Source organism: Canis lupus, chromosome 7 (genome assembly GCF_048164855.1).
Source record: "Canis lupus baileyi chromosome 7, mCanLup2.hap1, whole genome shotgun sequence".
NCBI lineage: Eukaryota > Metazoa > Chordata > Mammalia > Carnivora > Canidae > Canis > Canis lupus.
The window spans coordinates 61,191,260-61,204,887 of NC_132844.1; the positions used below are offsets into that span (position 1 = coordinate 61,191,260).

Below are 13,628 nucleotides of genomic sequence, written 5' to 3' on the forward strand. Positions count from 1 at the left end.
ACACTAGTTGGAGTGAAATAATCCTAATCTAAGAAACAAAATTAATGTTACATGCCTGTCACATACTTAAATACTTTTTTTCTAAAAATAAGTTATTATTCGTTCAGTGGGTAGAGCATGTGACTCTTGATCTCAGGTGTCGTGAGTTCAAGCCCCATGTAGATCTTACTAAAAACATTTAGGAAAAATAAATTATTTGTTTCTGTTTGTGTAAAATGACTGTAGTTATTCCATGGGGGAAAAAAATCCAAAAATAAATTATTTGAAAATAAAAGCAAGCAAACGATTTGTTAAAAGGAAACGAAAACTGATGCTGAGAGCTTCTGGATCCGTGGTCTCACAGAAGCCTCACATCTCACTCATCTCCATTTTTATAAACCAGGAAGGAAGACTTGCTCTTGGCTGGTGGTTCTCAACCACCTGGGGGCCTGTTAAAAATTAAAATTCTCAGGGCTGAGCAGCCCTGGTGGCTCAGCAGTTTAGCCCTGCCTTCGGCCCAGGGCATAATTCTGGAGACCCGGGATTGAGTCCCACGTTGGGCTCCCTCCATGGAGCCTGCTTCTCTCTGTCTCTGTGTCCCTCATGAATAAATAAATAAAATCTTAAAAAAATAAAATAAAATTCTCAGGGCCATCCCAGACCTACTGGGTTGGGAATTCAGGGGGTGGCTAAACAGGCCATCTGGGTAATTCTGATGCACATTCAAGTCTGAGAACCACTAGATTAACACAGAACTAGTACTTAACCATCTGTTTAACTCCAAAAGCTGTGTATTTTTTAGAAGTGTTTTAGGTTTTTTTGTTTGTTTGTTTGTTTGTTTGTTTTTGTGGACGGCCTTGGGAATATCTGTGTGTATATAAAATACACATAACATAAAATCTACCATCTTGGGACGCCTGGGTTGTTCAGTGCTTAAGCATCTGCCTTTGGTTTGGGACGTGTTCCCGGGATCCAGGATCAAGTCCCACATTATGCTCCCTGTGGGGAGCCTGTTTCTCTCTCCACCTGTGTCTCTGCACCTCTCTCTGTGTCTCCCTCATGAATAAATAAATAAATCTTTAAAAATTCGATCATAACAATTTTTTAATTGTACAGTTCAGGGGTATTAAGTATATTCACATTGTTGTGCAACTGTCTCCACCATCCACCTTCATCTGGAAAACCTGGAAGTCTTCATCCGGAAAACCTGAAACTCTGTACACGTCGAACACTAATTCTCTATTCCATTCTCCCTCCAGCTGCTGGCAACCACCACTGTATTTTCTGTCTCTGTATTTTCTGTCATTTCTGCTTCTGAATCCAACTCCTTGAGGTACCTCATATAAATGGAATCCAGAAATAGAATCTAGTTTCACTCAACCTCTACAACCGCAGAAAGTTTGGAAAGTACAGAAATGTATAAAGAGGAAAATGAAGATCACTTATGATTCCACTTCCTAGATGTGACTACTACAGACTGAACCGTGTCCCTCCCAAAACTCATGTTTGAAACCCTAACCCTAAGTATAACTGTATTTGGAGACAGAGTCTTTAGGAGGTAATTGAGGTTAAATGAGGTCATAGTTGTAGGGCCCCAACAGGATAAGGCTGTTTTATTGTTATTGTTTTTGTTTTTTTAAAGAAAGGGAGAAAAAAGAGGTCAAGGGGGAGGGGTAAGAGGGAGAAAGAGAATCTTAAGCAGATTCCATGCCCAGTGCGAAGTCCAACTTGGGGCTCAATTCTAGGACTGAGCTGAAATTCATGAACTGAGCTGAAATCAAGAATTGGACGCTTAACTGACTGAGCCACCTAGGTGCCCAAAGGCTGGTGCTTTTATAAGAGGAAGAGACACCAGAGCTCATGTGAGGACACAGCTGTCTGCAAATGAGGAGAGGGCCCTGCCCAGCAACCAAATTGGCCAGGACCCAGATCTTGGACTACCCAGTGTCTAGAACTGTGAGAAAATAAACTTCAGTTGTTTAAGCCACCTATAAGCCTATGGTATTTTGTTATGGCATCCTGGGCTAATACCATGGAACATGATTTTTTTTTCCACTCTTTTTCTTTAGTACATTTTTATATTTAAGGTACATTTTTATTTGTAAATGAAATCAAAGCCCATACGCTTTTCCTCCCTACTTTCTCAGCATTTTCTAAAGCTGTGTTCTGCAGAATAGCGTTCAGTAGGAACTTAATTTCTGACAACTGGGTTTTAAAGTGACACCAGGTTTCTGCGGCTAAATCAGAGGCTTTTTTGTACTAAACTGGGAATATCAAGATGGGAATCTGTTAGATTTGATCTCTAAATGTTTTGGGGGAAACTGTATTACATCCCCTGCTCTTCTAAAAAAAAAGGACACTACTATACAACTAATAGGAATTTCTTTTTTTTTTAATATTTATTTATTTATTCATGAGAGACACAGAGCATGAGAAAGAGAGGCAGAGACACAGACAGAGGGAGAAGCAGGCTCCGCACAGGGAGCCCGATGTGGGACTCGATCCTGGGTCCCAGGATCACAACCCAGGCTGAAGGCAGCGCTAAACCGCTGAGCCCCTTGAAATAGGAATTTCAAGGGGCAATGCCCAGTCTTGGAAGGAAACAGTGGCTGACAGGAATAATTCACTTTAGACAAAAAGTCCATTTCATTTCCTAAGGAACCATTCATTCATACATTTCATTAAAGTTTTAATATTACTTTTTTATGGCAATAATTTTAAACAGCAGTGATAGCTGAGACCCACAAGGGTCAAGCACTATGTAAATCTTTATATGCATGATCTCACTTGATCCTTACAAACTTCCTCTGAATGGTAAATTCTCAATCCAGAGGGAGAATCTGGGCACATGCCCTCAGGGAGGTTATGTAATTTACTTAAAGGAAAAGAGCAAGGAGTGGAGCTCCGATCTGTCTGGTTCCAAAGCTATTATTAACTATAATGCTTCTTTAAGTCACATCAACTGCCTTGTTTGAAAACTTTTATGATTTTTTAGTATGTAAGGGAAAAATTCATATACTTTGACTTTGCATTTAGTGCATTTCACAAACTGATCCCAAAGTCCCTTCCCAGCCTTCCATTTCCCCCCCTTTTCTTTTCTCTTTTACAAACTTCTCACTCGATCAAAGAACCTTCCTCACTGGCTCGCCTCCTCTTTAAAAAAGAATAATAAAACAAGCCAAAACCCTCCAATGAATCCTCATTTTCTTCACTGTAAAAGTCCTTTCCACCCTCAACTGTGAATACCTGCAATGCCCTACACAACTGCTCTCTCTGCGCCCCCCGCCAGGCCCTCTGCCCTCCCTCAGATTCTATCCCTCATTGACTTGCCATGCCCTGAACTCACCAGGCATGTTCATGTCTCAAGCCCCTTGCACTGGCTGCTCTCTGCCTGGAATGCGGTTCCTTCAGCTATCTTCAGGCTTGTCCCTTTCTTCAAGTCTCTGCTCAGATGATCCATGACCTACCATGACCACCTTTCCATCCCCCAGCACTCTACATTTTCCTTATTTTGTTTTATTTTCCCTCCTATATCTTACTATAGTGTTTACCTAGGTTTATTGTCTGTCTTCCCATGAGAGCAGGGGCTTGGTCTTTTCTTCACTAAGGACCTGGGAACCCAGAATGGCATCTGGTACAAATTAGGTGCTCAATAATTGCTGAATGAATGAATGGGTGGATGCTGTCACACACATAAAAGGCTCTCCTTTGCTCTCACTTGTACCACTCACTTGGCACTTAGCATACACTGTTGTGTTTTTTTCTGTGTGCACCTACTATTCACCTAACTTGATGATGTGTTCTTGTAACCTCTAAGTGCTCTGTACAATATTAGCACTGAACAAATATTTGATGATGAAATACCAGTGCAGTGCCTTTTTCTTTCAGAGTAGATACAGTAATATTTTTTCAAAAGATTCATTTTTGACATTCCATTTAGAAAAGAAACATTCTGGAAAGCAGTATATGAAAAATTTAGAATATATACTTTTAAATTAATCTTAAAAGGATATAAGTATTTTATACACACACACACACAGTGACAAATTCATGTCATGCTCTGAAAGGAAAAATTTTGCTTTGTGACTTTCACGGCATCTTATAACCTGAAGACATTCTTGAGAGTCAAGCTCAAGGTAATGTTTTCATAGTTACACAATATGAAACACAGACTATATTTTAAATGAGAATTATGAGTTGGGAAATTATGTAACATGTGAAAAAAACAAAAAGTTAATGTCAAATAGGTTTTATGTCACATTTTTTTTAATCTACTGATAGCAGAAAATTTAGCTGGGGAGTATTTACCTGTAATGAAAATGTGTTCTATAAAATAATTTATCTAAATTCATATGCAGATATTTATAGAACTAAAATATTCATTTACATGAACACTTAAGCCTACTCTCTATATTGTGCATGTTGTGTTATATCCACAACATGTGGGTTTCTGAAACCCTGTTTAGACAACTTTCTAACATGAGCTGCAGATCTTTTCCTCAATTTGACTGCAGCACATGCACAATTCCCTCTGTGAGGAACTGTGGGAAAGCTCTATAAACAGACTCCTTCACGACTTCTGGTAATTTCTTAATTGATTATATGTCTACTTTAACTGTAAAACTAACATGGCTGTGCAAATGAAAAATCCACATACAGTAATATATTAGTACTTAGAAGATATCATCAAAAAGATAAGCAAATTTTTCTTGGTATGCGTTCAGTGTTTTACATGGCATAATGTCCACTTTACGTATCTAAGGTATGTGAAGGTCCTCCTCACCCCTTTTTTTCAAAGAGCATGGTTACCCAAATTTCATTTTTCTTTGTACTATTCTCTCTGGACATTTACTTTCAGATGGTTTTATCTATGTGACATATGCTGTAACAGAAAATAATAAGGATATCGTGTGATGTATAAAGTCAGATGAGGGACGCCAGGGTGGCTCAGAGGTTAAGCGTCTGTCTTTGGCCCAGGGCCTGATCCTGGAGTCCTGGGATCGAGTCCCACATCAGGCTCCCTGCATGGAGCCTGCTTCTCTATGTCTCTGCCTCTCTCTCTCTGTGTGTCTCTCATGAATAAATGAATAAAATCTTAAAAAAAAAAATGGAAGTCAGATGAATAAGTAAAATAGTCTTAAAATTTGAATATAAAAAAAAAGCCATCTTGGGGAGCCTGGGTGGTTCAGTCGGTTAAGAGCCTGCCGTGGGATCTGGTCACAGTCTGGGGTCCTGAGATCAAGCCCTGCATGGGGCTCCCTGCTCCATGGGGAGTCTGCTTCTCCCCCTCTTCCCCTGCCCCTTTATCTCTCTCATTCAAATAAATTAATAAAATCTTGAGGGAAAAAAAAGCCATCTTAAGGTATATGGATAGAAGCAGTTCCAAACATACCGAGTTGTAAATATTCACTTTTTTTTAAAGATTTTATTCATTCATTCATGAGAGATACACATAGAGAGAGAGGCAGAGACACAAGCAGGTTCCATGCAGAAGCCTGACATGGGACCCGATCCCGGGACTCCAGGATCACGCTCTGGGCCGAAGGCAGGCACCAAGCTGTTGAGCCACCCAGGGATTCCCTAAATATTCATCTTGTAAGTGTGATCACACCTAGAACAAAGGGGTTGGGCTCCCATAGATCTCTCCAATCCTAAAATTCTCAGAGATCTGGAGAATCAGAATACAAATAGGAAGAATAAAAAGTGACCTATTTCTAAATATATTTCTTTGCACTTCTAGGAAACGCCTGAGTTAAAAGAAATCTAAATATAGCAGCATTCATTTTTATTTTAAATCCTAGAAGAAATACTTCCAAATCAAAACCATACAAAAATAGCTTTTACTCTTAGTAATCAGGAGAGAAAAAATCTGATTTTTTTTTTTTTTTTTTGTAGGTAACAGTCTCTATATGGAGAGAGTTACTTCTAAATTTTAAGAGATCTCCCACATTAAATCTAGTATTCTACTTCTCAGGTAATATCCAGTTTAAAACATTAAAATTTCTTCTAGAAAACTTTCTTTTGTGAATTCTGACTTTGTAACTAATGCATTTGCCAAACAGAAAGATTTTAAATTTAATTTCCCAAAATGGCATCCAGGTTTCTCCAGTTCTGTTTATTGAGAAATGATTTTTTAAAATATTTATTCCACCTCCTTTTTAAAAATTTATTTATTCATGAGAGACACAGAGAGAGAGAGAGAAAGAGGTAGAGACACAGGCAGAGGGAGAAGTAGGCTCTATGCAGGGAGCCTGACGTGGGACTTGATCCCGGGTCTCCAGGATCAGGCCCTGGGCTGAAGGCAGGTGCTAAACCGCTGAGCCACCCAGGCTGCCCAGAGAAATGATTTAACTTTTATTTTTAAGTAATTCTATACCCCACGTGGAGCTTGAACTCACAACCCCAAGATCAGAAGTCACATGCTCTATTGACTGAGTCAGCCAGGTGCCCTGAGAAATGATTAAAAAAAAAAATTATAAGTGATCCTAATTTATTTTATATTCATAAAACTATCAGTTATACTGCACTGAAACTAAACTCACTCAACAACTATGGGTAGTTTTTTTTTTTTTTTTTTTTTTTTAATTCAGGGGAAATGCTTAGGGTTTTAAAACTTATTGCTAAAAACACACTGATGGGAGTGGCCCTAGCAGTATTAAAAATTTCCAGGAGCACTACACAATTCTAAAATAAAGATTTAACCAAAAAACCAGATAAGCTGATTTATCTTTTTGAAAATGACAACAGGAGTCCTATCTAAAATACACTGCAAGCAACTTTTAAGTATAGTTGATTCTAATACATACAACAGCAGTCTTATTACTCTTTAGTTATGGTCAAAATATTGACAGTCCACATACCAAATTTTGAAATTCTCTGACATTACACTTACCACAAGATTTTGAAATTCTTCATCTCCCCAACTTAGGCTTCCCACTAATATGTAGTGATAGGGTTGGTTCTCATTGGGCAAGGAAGAAAATTCAAGTTAGTTCTTAAAGCCTTGTGTGAAGAACTCAACTCACACACTGCCTCAAACTGTTCAGTGAGTAGCAGGAGGTTCCAGAGCTGCAGGTCAGCCCTGGTGAACTCCAGACTCTACAGTGAGAATGTTTCATGATGTACTACTGCTGCCTATCAGGGCTAAGCTTTCTTGTATGGTCAAAAAGTAAAAAACAAAAAATTCCTTTTGACATATTATCTTACTGGCCACACTTAGTAATATGCCTTACATTCAATCTATAGTATGGCCTCTTTATTTTTTTTTATTTTATTTAAATTCAATTCACATGTATTATTGGTTTCAGAGCTGGAGGTTAGTGATTCATCAGTTGCATATTGTATCCAGGGCTCATTACATCATGAGCCCTCCTTGACGCCCATCACCCAGTTACCCCAACCCTCTCCCCCTCCCTCTCCAGTATTGCCTCTTTAAAAGAACGTTTCCTTAAAGTGAATCACTCTTTGAACATCTTAAATACTTTCTCCCAAAATCTGTACTTCTAATTACTGTGCTTACACTGATATTCCAAGCAAGAGAACAACTTGAGCTGCATCATGTCATGTTTAATTAAGGTCCTCAGTGTTCTCTTTAACGATTAGGATTTTTTTTAAGTGAAAGATATGATTCATATTCTCTGATTGCTACCAAATATAGAGCTAAAATGGTCCCCATGTTTGACTCATGCTATGCAAATAAAAACTGAATTATTTGCAGAAGGGGCAGGATAACTGTTTTGATCTAGAATTTAATGATCACTAGAAGGGACTCTTGTTTTTTTTTCATCACAGTTTTTATTTATCAATAAAAGCACTACCTTTGCCTATTCCTCCTACTGAAGTAATGGTCATCCAATTTTAAGATATTAAAATGTTCAGTAGGCAGTCATCCATAGATTAAATTTGTTATTTATTTTTAAAGATTTTATTTATTCATGAGAGACACACACACAGAGGCAGAAACATAGAGGGAGAAGCAGGCTCCATGCAGGGAGCCGGATGTGGGACTGGATCCTAGGACTCCAGGACCCCGCCCCCGGGGCCAAAGGCAGGCGCTAAACCACTGAGCCACCCAGGGATCCCCATCCATAGATTAAATTTATACATGGGCTTAATACCAATGGCAAAATATATGATGCGTGGATCTATAGTATATGTTCAAACCCTGTCTCTGACCCTTAGTAAAGCAACTTTGGGTAAGTTATTTATCCTTTGTCAACCTCAGTGTTTCATTATCTATAAAATACAGACAAAACCTACCTCCAGGGTTATTATGAGAATTTAATAATATTAAATACCCAGTAGGGCCTGAATTAATGTTAAGGTTTAACTCTTTCCTTCCATTTTCTTCCTGTGAAAAATGTTTCAATTGCAGGTCAGGACATAAAACCTAATGTCTGATGATACAAGGAAGCATCCTGGATTGTCTAAAGAGACAGTCCTTTTCACACCTCATTCCCTCACTTTCTCACATTCAGGATTTTTAGTCCAGGGAGAAGTGTTTAATGTGTTTGCAAGACAGCCAAAGAACCCACAAAACCAAAAAATGTTCAACTTTACAACTTTATTAAAAAGAAATTTGTCATTAAGTCACAACCATATGAATTAGAGTTGTTGAGGATTAAGGGAAAGGGGAACCTGGGTTTAAGACCTAGTACATACAGTGAGGTCTCTGGATCTTTTCTTGAATGCAAGCACAGGAGGTAAGGAGAAAAGGTCAAACCCTCCAGTTTTTCTCCCCAAGACCTCTTTCTTCCACTTTCCCATACAATATGGCCCGCCCCCTGAGTTCTCCTGAACTGCATTACAAATGGGTGAGCCATCCCCAGCAGAGCCATAACCTGAGCTCCTATCTCCATGAAGTGAGGTACCACATATAAGGTTCCCATTTTAGAGCCTTCTTTAAAGTCCACATCCCATACCTTTTCTGTCAGTAACCCCACTTCCCCACACACATTTAACAACCCCTTCCTTTCTGCTAGCCCCCCTCACTTACTGTATCTTCCACTTCTACTCAATAACATTATGGACCACGGAGAACCATGCCCTGCAAATGGATCTGGTATGTTACTGAATTCTTGTTGCCTCATGACAGCCAAATACTATTTCTTGTGTCCATTTTCCCCCACATCTGATACATTCTATAAATTTAGAATGTATCCTCTCTCCATAAACTCAAAGCCCTTTCACCTCTGCCCCTGACAAATGACCTTGCTATATTCTCAGTAAAGACCACAGACATCTATTTTTTTTTTCAAACATCTATTTTGAATCCTATAATCTACCCTGTTCTGTTCTCTCATTTCACTTTACTGTTACTCTATAGGCGAGCTGGGGAACAGAGGACCTTATAAAAATGTGAATGGCATCACTCAGCGGAAATAATGCAGACAGGGAGGTTGAGGGAAGTGCAACACACTTCCACTTAGTATCGTTTGACTCTTTATAAAACGATTTTCCATGGGGCGCCTGGGTGACTCATTCCATTAAGCATCTAACTCTTGTTTTTGGCTCAAGTCATGCGCGGTCTCAGGGCTGTGAGATCTAGCCCGAAGTCAAGCTCCACCTTGAGATTCTTTTCCCTTCCCTCTCCCTCATGCATGTGTGCATGCTTGCTCTCGGTCTTTCTCAAAACAAAGAAAAATCTTTAAAAAAGGATTTCCTCAGTACTAATTTTCTCCCCCCCCCCCTGCCCTTGCTTGTAATCTGCTTTTTCCCATTACCCACAGAGACCAAAATGTGTAAGGCACTGTAGATCTCAACCTATCCCTTTGGTTCCTATCATTTTACTCTACCTGGGTTGTCAGACTATTTAGTCAGCAAAAGTTTACTGAGTGCCCGGCTTGTTTTAAATGTTGCGCTAAAGGGTTAGAATCAGTCAGTGAACAAGGAAAGAAAAAATACAAGGTTCCTTGGTCCCCTCCAGAATCTCTAGATGACTGTTCTGCACAAACAGATTGGGACCATGGTTAAGTGGAGATGCTCTCCTTTAGCCCCAGGAATTTGCGATTCAATTTCTTTTTTTTAAGACTTTATTTACTCATAAGACACACAGAGAGAAGCAGAGACATAGGCAGAGGGAGAAGCAGGCTCCCCAGGACCTGCTGGGGGACTTGAGCCTGATGCGGGACCCGATCTCGGACCCCAAGATCATGACCTGAGCCAAAGGCAGATGCTCAACCGCTGGGCCACCCAGGTGCCCTACGATTTGATTTATAAAGCTACTTTCTTCCACAGAAAGTACAGTACTCTGCAAATAGTCCAGGGCAGTGTGCAAATAGCACCTGTACCTGCCACAAATGTCTAGATGCTAACTCATTTTTTATTGCAGTAAAATATACAACATCTAGTCTTTAAGAGCCTGGCTCAGCGGCCTTCCGTCCATTTACAACTGCTAAGCAGCTGCAGCCACTACCTGACTCCAGAATTTTTCACCAGCTCACCTTGAAATTTGGTACGTGCCCCATAAACTCATTTTTTATTAATCAAGAATGATTTTCATGGTCAACTTCATGGTCCCCACTCCCACTGCCTTCTCTTGCTCTCCTACTCACCGAACACTCCAAGCATCCTCAGTTTAATAGCCCGTCCCCCTCCACGACCACCTGCAGGGACCACCTTCAGGTCCCTAGCTTCACTCTTCTGTCACAGCTGGGTGGTGGAACTCCAATCCCAGTCAAACCAATCCCCTGCCTGCTCTTGGCTTCCCTGGTAAACAGCTGGTGGTGGCTGGCAGAGAACCACTCAACTAACTGAATCAACTTGTTTCAAATTCAGACCCGAGAATCTGAATTCACAGCCAGACAGTCTGCAAAAATCCTACCTTGTTTCCCAGCAACTTACTTCGGGTTTCTGCGTAAAAAAAAAAAAAAAAAAAAAAGAGAGATGGTGTGGAGGACTTCCTCGCCTCAAATCCACACCCCTCTTCCTTAACTGCTGGCCTTGCCTTAGACTTCACTGAGAACACAGAACATAAAGCCCTGTCTTCTACCCCCACTTCATGTGTGTCCTTGCACTGTGCCCATATTCTCTGCCTTCTTTCCTGCTACTCGGCAAGTTGTCCGACTCCCACCAAAGGCAAATCCTCTTTTGTGTCTGTAGGTTCTTTTTTTTTTTTTTTTTTAAGCGTTATTTATTCATCAGAGACACAGAGACACAGAGAAAGAGGCAGAGGCAGAGGGAGAAGCAGGCTCCATGCAGGGAGCCTGATGTGGGCCTTGGATTACTCTGAGCTGAAGGCAGTCACTCAACCGCTGAGCCACCCAGGTGTCCCATCTTCTTGTGTTTTGAATAGCTTCTCACCTCCTCAAGAATTCTGTACCTTTGGTAGTATTATTGCTCTTCTGCATTAGTCTCTCCCTCCCTATTAGATATTCCCATTAGTCTATTTAAAAATGCTCTTCTAGGGGTACGTGGGTGGGGTGGCTCAGTTGGTCAAGTGTCTGCCTTCCGCTCAAGGTCATAATCACAGGGTCCCGGGATGGACCCCCCTCCCTCCCCGCATTGGGCTCCTTGCTCAGCAGGGAGTCTGCTTCTCCCTTTCCCTCTGCCTGTCACTCCCTCTCGTTCTGTCAAATAAATAAAATCCTTAAAACAACAACAAATGCTCTTCTATTCCCCATCATCTAAAAAGCAGCACTTATTTGACCCTACCTCCCTCTCCAGCCACTGCTGTGCTGTTGCTCTCCTCACCTTACAGAGGAACTTCCCCAAGAAGTGGGCTTCATTCACCGAACCTCATTCCACTTTCAGTGCATTCCAATTTGGCTTTCAACCCCATATGCCACAGAAACTACTTGTCAAACAGCCACTTCCCTGTTGCCAAATCCTAGTGGTCACTTTTCTATCCTCAACATGCTCAGCAGCATTTGGCAGAGATTATTCCCTCTTTCTTGAAAAGGATAATCCACTCAACCACTATCATGGCTAAACCTTTTCAGTCTCTTTTGCCCAAACCTTAGCCCCTGGAAGTGTTTTATGGTTTGATATTAGGGTTCTATGATCACAAAGGGTCTCAACCAGTTCCACGACATACCATCCATATTGCTATGGACTCCCACAACTTAAGCGCACACCTAACAGTTCAATTTGAATATCCACTGCCTACTTGACTTTCCATTTGGATGTCCTGCAAGTATTTCAAACACATAACAGGTTCTACACACAATGACAAATGGCACTGTCAGTCACCAAGGCTTAGGCTAGAACCTTGAAGGCATTCTTGATTCCTCCCTGTCTCCACAGCCAATCCATTAAGCAAATACTTCTGATTCTACCTCCAAAATGTATCTGGAACGTACTGCTTTGCTCCATCCCCACTGCCACTGTATTTGCCTAAAATACTGTCAATCTTGGGCTGGCCACTCCAATAGCCTCCTGGTTCTCCTCTCCATATCCTCCCTTGACAAAAACATTGTTGCCTTAATGAAAGCTCTTCAGAAGCTTGTCATTTTTAGTAACATAAAACTCCAAACTCCTGGTACAGATGCATTAGGGAAGTCCTATAGGGTCTTATTTCCTGTCTTCCCCAATATACTATAAATCCATGAGGGCAGAGATCTTGCCTGTCTTGAATTCCACCAAAGGCTAATTTATTTTTTTAACCAATTATTTATTTTAAAAGTAACATCACAAAAAAAGTATATATGGTCCCTATCCAGAGAAGTTAGATTTCATCACTGACTTGGTTCTCTCATTTTGGTCAGGTCTGCTATTCATTACTTGTTTCTTCCTGACCTTCTGTGTCCTGGATGCATAAAAGGGTCCCATGTTTAGAAAAATTTCACCATTCTATTTCCCCAAACACAAAAAATACCTTCACAATTCAAAATTTTGAGAAGAATCCTTTCTTCCAAGGATTAACCTCTAGGTTTTTCTCCCCAAGATCTTTACCCTATTCCTAATTTCTATATCAATCCTAGATTCAATTCTATTTTTGTTGCACAGCTGTGTGGACTAAACTAGACGGCCCAGCTAGACCTAGAAGCCTGTATGTTATATAACTTCTCAGCAGAATGAGATATACTTCTGAGAACGTACTGAGATTTTAAAGTCTTAGAATAGCTAAACCTTTCTGTAAGAAAAGTTTCAATGATTTGATAAATGGCAGCTAGAGGAGAAAAATAAAAGTGAGAATGAGCAATTAACTGTTGAAAGTCAAAATGATATAGGCCTCAAGTCTCACTCCAATTCAAAAAAGGGCAAGGAGCATAGCGCATAGAGTGCTACAGCAACATTCAAAATGCCCATCTATCACAGTGGAATCGGGATCCCTGGGTGGCGCAGCGGTTTGGCGCCTGCCTTTGGCCCAGGGCGCGATCCTGGAGACCCGGGATCAAATCCCGCGTCGGGCTCCCGGTGCATGGAGCCTGCTTCTCCCTCTGCCTGTGTCTCTGCCTCTCTCTGTCTCTGTGACTATCATAAGTTAAAAAAATATATCACAGTGGAATCACCTGGAGGGCTTTGGAATAACAGACTCCCACATATTCAGATTTAGGGTCTGTTGGGTGGGCCAGAATTTCAAAATTGGGAGTTAGAGACATCAGAAAGTTGAAAGATGCTTAAAACTGAGACTGCCTAACACACTAGGTATTTTGAGGAAACACACACACAAATCCAACTGGTCTTAACAAATAAGTGGGAGGGGAGGT

At 40.6% G+C, this 13,628-nt stretch overlaps 1 protein-coding gene and 1 long non-coding RNA gene across 5 annotated transcripts in view; one reads left to right on the forward strand and one right to left on the reverse strand.

Annotated features, from left to right (window-relative positions):
* Positions 1-13,628, reverse strand: part of BICRAL (BICRA like chromatin remodeling complex associated protein) — a 78,463-nt gene that overhangs the window by 61,736 nt on the left and 3,099 nt on the right. The gene's annotated exons all lie outside the window — the stretch shown is intronic.
* The window catches only part of LOC140637015 (uncharacterized), a 59,760-nt gene that overhangs the window by 20,627 nt on the left and 25,505 nt on the right, over positions 1-13,628 (forward strand). Inside the window, exon 2 of one of the 4 annotated variants that reach the window (XR_012034263.1) lies at positions 5,875-5,953. The exons of the other annotated variants lie outside the window; for them this stretch is intronic. This is a non-coding gene — a long non-coding RNA (uncharacterized lncRNA). The remainder of the gene's footprint in view (positions 1-5,874; positions 5,954-13,628) is intronic. 4 annotated transcript variants of the gene reach the window in all.